This window comes from Periplaneta americana, chromosome 15 (genome assembly GCF_040183065.1).
Source record: "Periplaneta americana isolate PAMFEO1 chromosome 15, P.americana_PAMFEO1_priV1, whole genome shotgun sequence".
Classification (NCBI taxonomy): domain Eukaryota; kingdom Metazoa; phylum Arthropoda; class Insecta; order Blattodea; family Blattidae; genus Periplaneta; species Periplaneta americana.
The window spans coordinates 103,594,981-103,608,597 of NC_091131.1; the positions used below are offsets into that span (position 1 = coordinate 103,594,981).

Below are 13,617 nucleotides of genomic sequence, written 5' to 3' on the forward strand. Positions count from 1 at the left end.
CTCCAACTTATGGCACGTTAAAGTTGCAATTTAACATCCTGCGGCACACATATAATCAGAACGAGTGGTTCCTAACTAGGGGGGAGTTTTCATAAAAACATGTAAAATACGACATTTTTTTACTTTTGTCCATAGTGACACTTGTGACGGATAAGGCTGCAACAAGTTTTTTCGGGGTTCTCCCATTTCCCCATGTTAGGCATCCACATTATTCCTTCAACATTTCTCCATCCACCCGAATGCCAGTTGGTGACGCATTGAGGGACGAGTGGGGTTTCCTGCTCGAAACATGAGTAGCCTACGGCATGGATAAATATATAATAGGATGCGAAACTGCGGTCAGCACCATCTGGCGGCAGGGGGCTCAAATAATATGATCAGCGCCCAACGTCGTAGGTGGTGAACATTAGAACTACGTGTTGGGTACATTACCCAGAGTTCTCTATTTATCTGTTCGAGATATTGCTCGAAGAGATAAGATGGCAGACAGAAACTTGCTAATAAGTGAACATAAAATGATACTACGTGTGTATAAGCAATGTATGTTAAACAGTGATGTTTATGGACGTTGTAAAAATAGTGTTGTTCAATGTATTGTAAAGTAATAGTAATATAATAAATTGAACTATCTAAGTAGTTCTTGCAGACTTTTCCATTGCGCTGTACAATAAATACCCAAAGAATACAATCCCAATTATCTAACCTTTTGCTTTATTTTTTTTGTCTCTGTCTGGTTATATTTTAATTGGGTAGTGTAAAATAGATCGTCTCTTTTATCTTCCTGTTGGCTCCGGTATGAATTTTCAGTAGAAGATGCTGTGAGGAATAAAAATGTAAATGTTTTATTTTAAATTGGGTTAGTTTTGAATATCGATGAGGGAGGGAGGGAGGGAGGGAGGGAGGGAGGGAATACTTTCTGCACAGTTTAACATTTTCGTCACCAGGTGCGCTGCTAAATGCATGGAGTAATTATTCTTTTCGCTACTTGTTGCGCTGCTAGATGTAATAACGCCCCTCCTCCCAACAGGTGGCAGCAAGATCAATTTCTACAACAGCGCCTCTAGTATGTGTTACGGGAAACTCAGTAAGTTTCGCATCCTATTATATATTCATCCATGCCTACGCAACGAACAGTAGTGTGAATTGAGAATACGCTAGTTTGAGGGTCAGCGCAATAATGTCGTAGTGATGGATGTAAGTGTCCCCTCGCTAAAATTAAAAATTCGTTCAATTCAATATTGGTACGATATTCTAACTTTACTAACATGGCAATATAACGAAACGAAAAGTATATAACCGTGTAGACAAAGGAGTCCCATAACCGTGAACATCCGCGACAAACTGGTCTGACCCTCAAGGTCGCGACGAGACGGATGGGGCAAAACATGCCTCGAAAACTGCGTTCCGGCAGCCATTTTATGTGTATAATTCCGTGAGATCTGAACCGATCCGGACGTTTGAGCTGTCGATCGATCGACTAAATAAAAGCAATACATATATATCCGCTGTAAATTGAACCCTTAACTTCCAATAAATAGTTGTGAAAATTTGTCGGCCCATCGGATCTGTGCCCCCATAAGATATACGAACTGAACCCTAATTCCTACTCAGCCTCGGTAATTCATTTCTCTCCCTGCATTCCTAACTCTCTCTTTTCTGTCTCTCCCCCTTTCTCTCCCCCACTACTCACAATTTTGAGCATTCTTGCAGGACAGTTTATTTGCACTTGCAGTCCAGTGTTGTCAATTCAACATAAAACTGTAGCAAGGAGTGGTGAAATAAATATTATTAAGCAAGTACATAGTAGCATTTTGCGATGAAGAGAAACAAACAGGTCAATATCTGTTTCCTATAAATCAGGCAACGAAAATAGCAACTGCGATCACTGGTGAGGCTTATTTTATTTCAATTGATTACGTATTAAAATTACTTACTTAACTAATACTGATATAATACAACATTTTATGTAATTTATATAGGCAGGTCAGAGCGCCTAATAAAGAAAATCAGGAGAGAGGGAGTGTGTGCAGGAGATGTAAAGCTAAAATCACCAGGGAAGAACAGACCAAGGGAACCTTTAATTCTTGTAGATGATATGAACCGATGTATTTTTTACGAAAAAAGATACAAGAATTTTATACCGTGCAGAAAGAAGTTCCGACATTGAAGAAATTACTGAAGGTTGCAAGAGAAGCAATAATTTCCAAGGTTGGAGAGAAACGCTACGGAAAGTGGGATTTAGGTTTAAAAATTGTAGAAATACAAGATTTATTTTCATTGAAAGAAATGATATTGTAGCATGGAGGACCAGTTATTTATGACACCGTTTGACGGAAGTTTGGCAACATCCTTATTCGGCTAGGTTCGTGGCCTGCTGCTTGACGTCGTGGGAGAAAAGCGGATGGAATGGAGTGAGTACAGGCGTTAACTTTTTCAAGAATGACGACAGTGCTGATGGGGCACAGATCCGATGGTCCGACAATACTTGCGGCGAGATGATGCTGACCTGACTGCTGTTAAGCATTCATTCAATAAACATAAATATGGATCTATTCAATTTATTCGGCTATTGGGAATGCTAATAAACTTATATGAGAACAAATAAAGGGCTCTTCGGGCTGAGACGCCGTGGTCTACTGGCGATGTTGCATCCAGACGTTTCGTCTACAGCTGCGGTAGACAACTTAAGTGGCGAGGTACACGTGGGCGAAGTGATTTCCTTAATTTACCCTGGGCAACTGTGGCCACTGAAGATTTGTTTACTGTAGCTTAGACGAAACGTCTGGATGCAACACCGCCAGTAGACCACGGCCTCTAAACCCGAAGAATCCTGTATCTATTTATAGACGCCAGCCGTGAAACCTTACACTATAGTATATGAGTATTTGAGTTGAACAATGATCGAGAAAGCAAGACTAAAGCGTCCGCAAAGCCGAAAACCCGCACGGCAGTACTGCCTCGTCATTGACTGCTTGTAAGCAAAATGTTCAAGACATCGGGACTTCGGGAGTGGTCAACTCTCGAACGTCAAGCAGCCTTGAATCGTCACAGTTGTTTATACGAGACTGAACTTTTATCTGTATTGACAACTGTCATATATTTATAAACAATCAAGTAGCCTATTTGAAACATCATCTCTACCATAACTTTTCTCGGATTCTCAGCCAGGTGAGTTCAGTTGTTGCTCCAAGCTTTCGATGACTAGCTCTGCCATTTTCTTCAGGCATTGAAGTGTCGTGGGACCATGTCTAGCCGGTATATAAACGTTAGTAGGGCTTCCCGCTGCGGACCAATCAGGAGCTAGTTCCTAGTCCCGACGTATACTAAGTTATATAACGTCTTTGGTCCCGACCGCCTGAATAGTGGATTCTTTGAGAAAGAATGAATGAATATGCTTCCTGACCATTTCTGCTACTTTCGAAGGAAGACTTAAAGTGATGCCGAGACTTTTCCATCTAACTTGAGATGCCTTATCCTACGCACCCTCACCTCATTTATAGCAAAAACAGAATAGAATCCTTTCACACATACTTCTTGACGTGTTGCACCAACAAGAACATCATACTTAAAACTTGCAGAGTTCACTCTGTTGGATTCTTTTCTTGGACGTCTTTGTATAGAAAGATATTTTGTTTATCTTCTTTCTCGATATTATAAACTTTTGTGAAATGTCGAGACAATTATCTTTCCCAATGAACTCTAAACATTTCTTCTGGCATCTGAATTTAAAAAAATCCTAGAAACAAAATTGGACACCCTAATTACGTCAGTGCTAAATAATATGATATGTAACATAGCTTACCCTCAAGAAAATCTTGCCTTTTTTTTTTTTTTTTTCACAGCTTTTCTTGTATGGTTCACATAAGCTTCATCTTTAAGCCTCGTTGCTTTTTTGAAATTACATCTGAATGTGGCCGAGTTTCTTTTCCTCATGGAACACTGTCCTTTCTCTGCGTTATTCATTGTACCAACAAACATACTTTAAATCGCAGAGGAAAATAATTTCACCTTTAACAGGAAGAAATAACGAAACACCACCTTCTATCTGATTCACTGCATACAGTTTGCCTAGGTATCGCAGTTGGTATAGCGCTGGCTTTCTGTGCTCGAGGTTGCGGGTTCGATCTCGGCCTAGGTCGATGGCATTCAAGTGTGCTTAAATGCGACTGGTTCATGTCAGTAAATTTACTAGCCTGTAAAAGAACTGCGGGACAGAATTCCGGCACACCGACGACGCTGATTAGGGCTGGGGACGGAGCGGTTCGGTTCGGAGCAGTTACTGTGACGTCATTACTCGCTTGAACCGAGTACAGTAGAGTACAAATTTGTGGCGGCAGATTTAAAATTTAGATAGACTGAGTCGATTTTAGAACGTACTTTGAAAGTGGAACCAAACGTGTTTTAAAAGCGTTGTAGTAAAGCGCTTTCGCTTTGCCAATTGACGAGAAAAAGTGCTTCTCTTCATTAAAAAATGGCGGTTGCAAATTTCATTTGCGTGATTACAACTATTTGCGTAGTTATTTTGTATGAAAGGCCTATTTAACTTTCAGTGTTGTTATAATATATGACAGACGAAATAAAATTGATAAAATAATTTATAATACTAACAGCTGATAAATTAACATGTTATGTAAACGTTAAACGCTGCAGCTAAGTAAAAAAAAAGAAGATAGAAACAGGCTCCATGAAGCGCTGCCTAAAACACTTAAAAATAACACACAGAATTATTTACTATTACGGAAAGTGGATAAAATAATCAATAAAACGTGGAATCTTAAACTGAAGAACATAATTTTTATTTATTTTATAACATTACTAGCCTTCAATACAACCATGTTCTCTTTCGTGAAGAGTAATATTATTGATTAATTAAAGTAATCAGATAACATAATTCGTAGAAATAAATACAAATAAAATTATGACTGATGAGGTCACCTAATTATGTCAGGTGAAGAATAAAATGCATGCAGTTCTGCGTTTTGTAACTTTCTCCATTCTCCTGTAACTTCATTCCTCTTAGCCCCAAATATTATCCTAAGCATCTTATTCTCAACACCTTTCACCTCTGTTCCTCCCTCAAAGTGAGTCCAAGTTTTACAACCATATATAAATTCTCACTTTCAGCTTTTCTGAGAGCAGATTGGATGATAAAAGTTTTTCAACCGAATAATAAAATGCATTTCCCATATTTATTCTGCGTTTAATTTTCTCCCGAGTGTCATTTATATTTGTTATTGTTGCTCCAAGATATTTTAATTTTTCCAGCTCTTCAAAGGATACATTTCCAACTTTTATATTTCCATTTCGTACATTATTCTGGTCCCGAGATATAATCATATACTTTGTCTTTTCGGGATTTACTTTCACACCTATCTCTTTACTTACTTGAAGTGAAATTTTTTGTGGATTTTCTTCTAATATAGTCACGTCATCCGCATAAACAAGGAGCTGATAATAATAATAATAATAATAATAATAATAATAATAATAATAATAATAATAATAATATTATTATTATTATTATTATTATTATTATTATTATTATTATTATTATTATTATTATTATTTACAGTAATATGTTCCGACTGTCAGTGTTTATTAGGCCCACTTGATAGGTCATATAATAGGATGAACTCCTCTTCAATGCTAGAAGCTTTTCAGCCCGCCTTGGGAATAAGGAAATAATTTGTCCTGCAGCAGAAAATATTTAAATACAACAGTACCAACGTTGTTGTCTGTTAGAATTAAGTAAAACACGTGAACTCTGTTTGAACGTTTGAACTGACCGGTAACGGCTACGGTTAACCGAGTAAAGGCTTCCCCACACCAACGCGAAATATTCGCAGCCGTGGCGGCGACGAATATTTCGCGTATACAGCGGCAACGAAATTCGCACGTTACCCCACACCGACGCGAAATATTCGCAGCTCTGACAGACCAAATTTCGCGTATGCAGAGGAATATGTCGTAGCTCCTATGATAGTCAATCAATCGCACTGTTATTTTTATGATTGGCAGATCAATGTCTGAGGAAAGCATGGAACAAATTTTGAAATCAAAATTGCTTTTAAAACGCGGGGGGGGGGGGGAAGATACTAATTGGAAGTGATCTGTTCAAAATAGACATTTAGACCTTCAGAAGTGGTTAGCGGTAAACTTTTTTATTTTTCACGTTAGATGGGGGGGTCAAAGCGAATGAAATGTTGAGAAAGAATGGAAATTACTTTTAAAAGTTGCCGCTATTCAAAATCTTTACTGGTTTTCAAGTTACAGCGAGTTAAAGAAAAGAGTATTTTTTACTTGGCGAAGAACTCAAGACAACCTCTTCTCTGCTAATACAGAAATCTTTGCTCTGATTTCAAATTCGCTTACAAAATACTTCCATCGCTTAAATTGTTTTAATTACTCGTATATGTTTTGAAATGTAATAATAAATATTAAAATAAATGTAATTAAAATATAAATAATGCAATTAAAATAAATGTAATCACAATATTAAAATAAATGTAGTTACAATATTAAAATAAATCTAACTGAAATATTAGAATACATTTCACTAAATTATTAAAAGAAAAGAATCAAAATGGCGAACGATGATATCTAGTATTTAGCCTTAGATGTTATGCTTGCGGTTGCAAACGTTGTCAAAGAACTTATAGCTCTGGAGGAGAGAACACATAGAAAAAAGAAAGAAGTGTGGGTGAGAAAATGAAGTCCATGTAGAAAAATACAGAAGTGCATCAGAAATAAGAAGTTAAAGATATCTGAAAAGATAAATTACCTATGAAACGAATATTCAGAGAATCCCTCGTAACATGAATTACCATTCCAGGACATATAAATAATTGAAAATAGTGAAATGAAATAAATGATCCTTTATTGGTAATATATTTTTTTATTCCTACTCAGAGAAATGACATTGGAAGATTCTCGGTCATTTAGCAATTTTCTAGGAATTGATGAGAGTACGTTCAACAAACTTCTAAAACGATATAAATCATTTTAGTGCCGTGAAATCAATACATTCACATTTGGAAACAATTATTATACTTTAATTGTCCGCGTTTCTATTAAAATGTAATGTAATACGTCTAACCCCTTCATTAACATATTTTTAATGTTTTTTCATCATTAGATACAAAAATAAAACCATGCTGACTTTTATTAAACTTTTTAACAAACTAATACTCCCTTGAATGTATAATGGTTACATTCAATAAAATTCGCTCTCAACGCAGAAAGTATCATAAAATTCATACAGTATTTGCAGTTCTAAATATATGATCGTGCAAAAATAGTTTACAATATGCGTGTGTTAAGTGCGTAACAAAATCTCGAAAACAGAAGACACTCTACTTCGTCTCGTCTTTTCTAACTTTTCTTTGATTCTGTTATAATGCGTCCTTCAAGAGAAGGAAGATAAGAGATGATGCCAAGTCTAAAATCTGAGGGGGGGGGGTTGTCTCACAAGTAGTGATATTCGCGTATAATTAATAAAATTATCCTGTTTATGTGTAAGTGTAAGTCTAGTGTGAAGCAGTATCTGCTAGGTGTAGATTTTTGCTAATTTTTTCGGCTATGTATGAAATGGAGGGGGAAAGGAACTGGCCACCCTACTCCATTATCTCCTGGCCTAGTTGCCTCATAAGGGTGCCTTGTTGGTATCATTTGTGAGGTTCAGACTTTTCTTCGGAAAATTGACTAAACAAAAATCCTATAATACTGTATTTAATATTTAAAAATTAATTGCAAGTCGGTTATTTTAACATTATGTAGACAAATATCGCATAATAAAATAAAAATTTTAGCTTAAGTCCAAAACATTGATTATTATTGATTGAGTTGTAGTGACATCAAACGCTAGTACTAATGTTAGGAGATACAGCGCGAATCCATAAGGTTTAACGAAAACAATGCCTATTTATGTTTATTGAAACAACTCTTCTGTACTAGCTAATACAAAAGTTCCTAGAGTATTTCATAGGAATAAAATATGAATGAGATTAGTTTTGACAAAAAATTGCTATTAAATATAGGCGTATATGTTTGCTTTTAAGAATGAAACCTTTCCTCAACTAAGAAAATTATTAACTTTGAACTATTAAACCTTAGTAAGATGTTAAATGACGCTATGTTCTCTAGAAATATATTTCTGTACTAAGCAATGCTATGATATTCTGAAGGACTGATAAAAGTCAACAAAGATGTGAATATGAAATCATTCCTTATAGACAGGCCATATGTAGGCTAGAATTTTTCTCTTAAGATATGTTAAAGATGTGAATAACTTACCACTTTCATTAAATTCCAATTGGATTGCATCTCATATTGCCCTTTTTCCTTACTTACTTGTAATCCTCTAGAATAAATAGTATAAATAGTATAAAACTGGATGTTTCCTTACAATTTCTCACAGAACACTATAAAACAATTCGCGGCGGCAGCGGAAAAAACCGCGCAGGCGGCGAATCTAAATTTCAAAGCTGCAGATTCGCAGACGTCCGGCGATACATTCACGTCGGTGTGGGCACACTCATATACCGCAATGTACGCTGAGACAGTAGCAACTTTGCGAAGCGAAACATTCGCCACCGGTGCGAATATTTCGCGTCGGTGTGGGGAGGCCTTAACTTCGGTGCTCCGCTGCCAAGCACAGAACCGAGTAACTCAGCAGTTCTACTCGCTCCGTCCCCAGCTCTAACGCTGATATAACCTCGGCAGTTGTGAGCGTCGTTAAATAAACCATAATTTAATTTAATTTCACTATATACAGAATGAGACACAACTACAATAAAATTCATTACTATTCACAACAATAAGCTGTAAGCATTTCCATTGATACCAACTTACCTGTAATGGGCCTGCTTACTACATGTTTTGTAATTTAATTAATCTGCTTTCTGTGTATTTTATATTTTTGTGTAGATCAACTGATGAAACTGTTTGCTATGCTTGCTTTGTAGAGTCATAAGCGTAACTTAACATTAGTCGACATCAGGAACTGCTCTCGGGCTTGGGTTAGATTCCTGCTTGACTGATTACCCAGTTGAGTTTTTTTCTGAGATTTTCTCAACTGTAAAGCAAATTCCAGGTAATCTATGGCGTATCCTAGGCCTCATTTCATCGTACCAAAAAAGTGTGCAACTCTTGACTTGTTTCATATCTTAAAGCTTTAATGATATTGTAAGACCTTTAGGGAGGTCGAGACGTAGATGGGAAGATAATATTAAAATGGATTTGAGGGAGGTGGGATATGATGATAGAGAATGGATTAATCTTGCTCAGGATAGGGACCAATGGCGGGCTTATGTGAGGGCGGCAATGAACCTCCGGGTTCCTTAAAAGTAAGTAAGTAAGTAAGTAAGTAAGTAAGATCCATGGAATACAATAAATGAAATGAATTGAAATGAAATGAAAAGTGACGCAGTGCCTCGGGAAACACTCATATCACTTGGAACGCCTATTTGAAAGCTTGGCTCGCCAACAAATTGCAGGGAAATTCTCATTTTCATATCATTATCGAGAGCTCTTCCTATTTTCCCATTTTAATCTTGCAAGAAATGCTATGCTAGCCACTGTATGTTCTCCTTAAATTTTTACAAATCCTTATACTGTTCTCCAACCAGGTGATAAACCGTGAAAGGAATGTGCTTACTATTGCGTCATCTATTGGAGCGAAGTAGATAGATAATGTTAGAGTTGTAACGTCAGTTTAAAAATTATGCGCTCTCCTGCATATGTTATTGCCTGTATGGAGGGATTAAAAGACCAGGAGATTAACAGTGATCTAATTTTGTAACTAGGGTAGTATAAAAATGTGTATATCAGTGTGTTATGGTTTGTGCTTTGAGAGATAGCCATGACATGATCTTATGACATCAACATTCATTCACAGCATCACCCCGCTTCGTTTCATTCCCTGGAGACTTTCTCGTGGTTGGAGTACAGTAACTATGTTTACAAGTTTCTCTGTGAGGTTCTTACCTTTCCTTCTGCGTTATACAATAATAATATACCTCGCCATTACGATTTTGAACTTCACTCATCCACTTTGAGTCACCTATGAGGTGCCCCTAGTATAAACTCAATTTTATGAGTGAGTAGTAACATTTATTAATATCAAATCGTGACATGTCACTCGTTTGTTACGTCGTGTAGAGTTGTTACTCAAGGCTCAAAGGTCAGTGCCAGTCTGAGGGAGAGATAAGTATGTTTATTAATACACATACGAATTAGAACTCGAAATTGTCGGGTGATGAGTAACAACTCAAAATATTATTAATATCACTCATTGAGTCACTGCCGACTAATCTTTAACTTCCCACTACACCTTTTCCTGCTGAGACAGTAATGTTTTGGTCCGATACAAGTATGGTATGTAAATGATTTAGTTGCTGATAGCGACATCCGTCTCGCTGGATGCCGGACTAGGACTAGCCAGGCGGCCGAGTCTAATGGCTGGTTCACAATAAACCGGGAACGGAAACGACAACGAGAACGAAAACGGAAATAATGTTAAAATAAATGTATTTAAATGAGATAATTCACAAATAACTATTGTGAATGCCCATATTCAAAAATACATATTTTAACATTATTTCCGTTCTCGTTTTCGTTCTCGTTTCCGGTTTATTGTGAACCAGCCTTAACCCAGTCAATAAATCCCAGATTTACGGGATATGTAGGACGATGGATAAGAAACTTTGTCTGTGATTAATAGTTCGGAATAAAGTTCACTTTGGGGGAGAACATCAGGAAGATTATGGCATAAGCTAAGCTTGGGATGGGACTTGATCAAGAGAATTGTTCATTTTCCTTATTTTTCTACTTTCCTCTAATTTATTTACCATTCAGCCTATACAAATAACACAATTTCTATTATGTTTCTCAACTCTGGCGAACATAACACCGGGATGCAATGGATATCTTGTAGAAATCCATTTGTATTTCTACGTGAGAATCTGGAAGTAATTGATTCACGTTAAGTGGATATTTGATATGCAGAACGCAGCGCTTCCGATGGCAACGTCATGCGCTTGGTTCTATACACAACTGCGTGTAATAAAAAAGACATCCGCCATTGTCTTTCCAGATAGCTTGAATCTTCACCGTGTTCTCACAATTCCTTACGGAAAGTGGATAAACGGCAGTATTTTCAATTTATACGGTAAGCTCATATACAGATTGTATTACGTTTGTAGCTTTCAGCGTGACATTATTTCCATTTCAAAGTAGTATGGCTGATAGATTACATGTTCATTGTCTGAGATATAAAATGTAATATGAGAGTGAATACGCATATATATATATATATATCATATAAATATATGTATATTTATTTATGTATTTACATAATATTTCCAATAATAACACAATAATAAATTATAGCCTACTTCTATTATATTATTAAATATTATTAACGAAAAATTTGACCTTAGTAGAGGACTGTCCCTTAGTTTTATATTCAAATAAAGTAACTTCTTCCATCATAAAATATTTTTATACGACTTTTGTTGTGTTGGTATCTTCCTTGTTAATATGTTATCCTTCCAGATTCTCTTTCTTCTTCTTTTTGCTCCTTTCCCTATTTTTCCTCCTTTTCTTCAATTTTTCTTTTTACCTTCTTTCTTTTTGTTTCTTCTCATGTTCCTTTTCATAACTTATGTATTATAGTGCTTTACTTACTTTTCTTGCCCATTATCGATCCTTTCTATTTAATTCATAATAATTCATTCACGCTATCTACTTAACTATCTTCCACTTATTAATTCTTGTCCAGTAATTAAATCCGTTCCACTAATTCGTTGTCTTCTACAAATTTTTAAATAATAAACTTTTATAAACTTATTTCCTGTCATTAAATCAATCTCTTTCCATTGCATGAATATATTTCACAAGTTCTCTTTTTACAATAGGCTAAATCAGTCTTTCAATAAGCTATTAATTCCCCGTCAATTAATTTGTTATAATTAATTCAATTGTTTTTATTAATTTAATTCCTTTTATCAGTTCATCCGCTCCCATTAATTCATTCGTTTCCATCAATTCATTCCCTTCCATTAATACATTAGCTTTCATTAATGCAATAGGTTTAATTGATTCAATTTTATTCCATTAATCTATCATATTTCGTTAATTCATCGTCTGTCATTAATGCATCCACTTCTATTAACTCGTTCCCTTCCATTAATTTTTTCGCATCCATTCGTTTCTATTAATAATGAATTCATTTGTTTCTATTAATTCAGTCACTTGCATTAATTTATTTACTTCCATTAATATATTCGCTTCCATTATTTCATTTGCTTTCATTAATTTATTCGCTTTCATTAATTAATTCCTTTCTATTAATTCATTCGCTTTCATTAATTCATTCATTTTCATTAATTCAATTGTTTTTATTAATTCACTAGATTTCATTAATTTATTCCCTTCATTAATTCATTCGCTTTTAATAATTCATTCGCTTTCAATAATTTATTTATTTATTTTGCTAATAATTGTAACATAAAATATAATATAAACAGAAAAACTTTAGCTCGCCCCTGAAAGAGTACAACTCGTGCTCAGGGGCGGATTCTTGAATTGAAATTAAGAAATATATAATACAATTTGCCTTATGTCTATTACGCAATAAGGATATATAAATTTAAATTTACAATTTTTCAGTTTTTATAAAATCCATACATAACTTTTTTAAATTTAATACTAGAACTAACAGAATTGACAAGATTGGGATAATTAATTCCATTAATCCATTCACTTCAATCAATTTATTCACTTTCATTAATTCATTCCTTTCCGTCAGTTCATTTGCTTTCATTAATTTATCTCTTTCATTAAGTCATTCGCTTCTACGAATTCACTTGCTTCCATTAATTTATCGGCTTTCATTAATTCATCCGCTTTTATTAATTTGTTCGCTTCCATTAATTCATTATCTTTTATTAATTAATCCGCTTTCATTAATTTACTTTCTTTCATTAATTCATTCGCTTCCATATATATTACACATACACACATACACGCTATTGTTAGTTAGCTTATTCCTTTATTTTCATTTGTTTCTTTATGTAACTATTTCTTTATGTTTATTTTTGTATTCTCTTCTTATTCTTTCTCTTCTTCTGTGCCACTTTTTACATGTTACTTGTTTGCTTTATTTCATTGTATCTTTTCGATTATTTTCTTATTTGATATATCATTTTTTATTTTCTTTCTCTTTCCATATGCATCTTCCTCCTTCACTTGTCTGTTTCTTTGTCTTTGTTTGTTTACATTTTATCCATCTCTTTTTCATTATTCTATTGTTTCTTAAGTTTCTATATATTTTTTTCTTTCTTTGATTATTTATTCTTTATCATCCTTCTTTTTGTTCCGTTTCTATTTCTATAGTTTTCTTTCTAACCTTCTCTCTATATTTTTGTTTGTATAAGCCTATTTCTCTTCTTACTGTTTCATTCCTTCCTTTCACTGTGATTCTCTCTCTGTCTTTAATTAATTTTCATTTGTTCGTTTCTCATGTTTGGTGTTTATATTTCTTCATTTTATTCATTTCATTATTCCTTTTTTATTTCTTTTTCATTATTTCCCTTCTTCTTTCTTTCTTTCTTTCTT

At 34.9% G+C, this 13,617-nt stretch overlaps 1 protein-coding gene across 1 annotated transcript in view; it reads left to right on the top strand.

Moving 5' to 3' along the window:
• The first annotated feature begins 10,827 nt into the window (after positions 1 to 10,827).
• The window catches only part of LOC138715238 (transient receptor potential cation channel protein painless-like), a 50,428-nt gene continuing 47,638 nt past the window's right edge, over positions 10,828 to 13,617 (top strand). The window contains exon 1 of the mRNA XM_069847941.1: positions 10,828 to 11,167. The gene's annotated coding sequence lies outside the window, so the exon portion shown is untranslated. The remainder of the gene's footprint in view (positions 11,168 to 13,617) is intronic.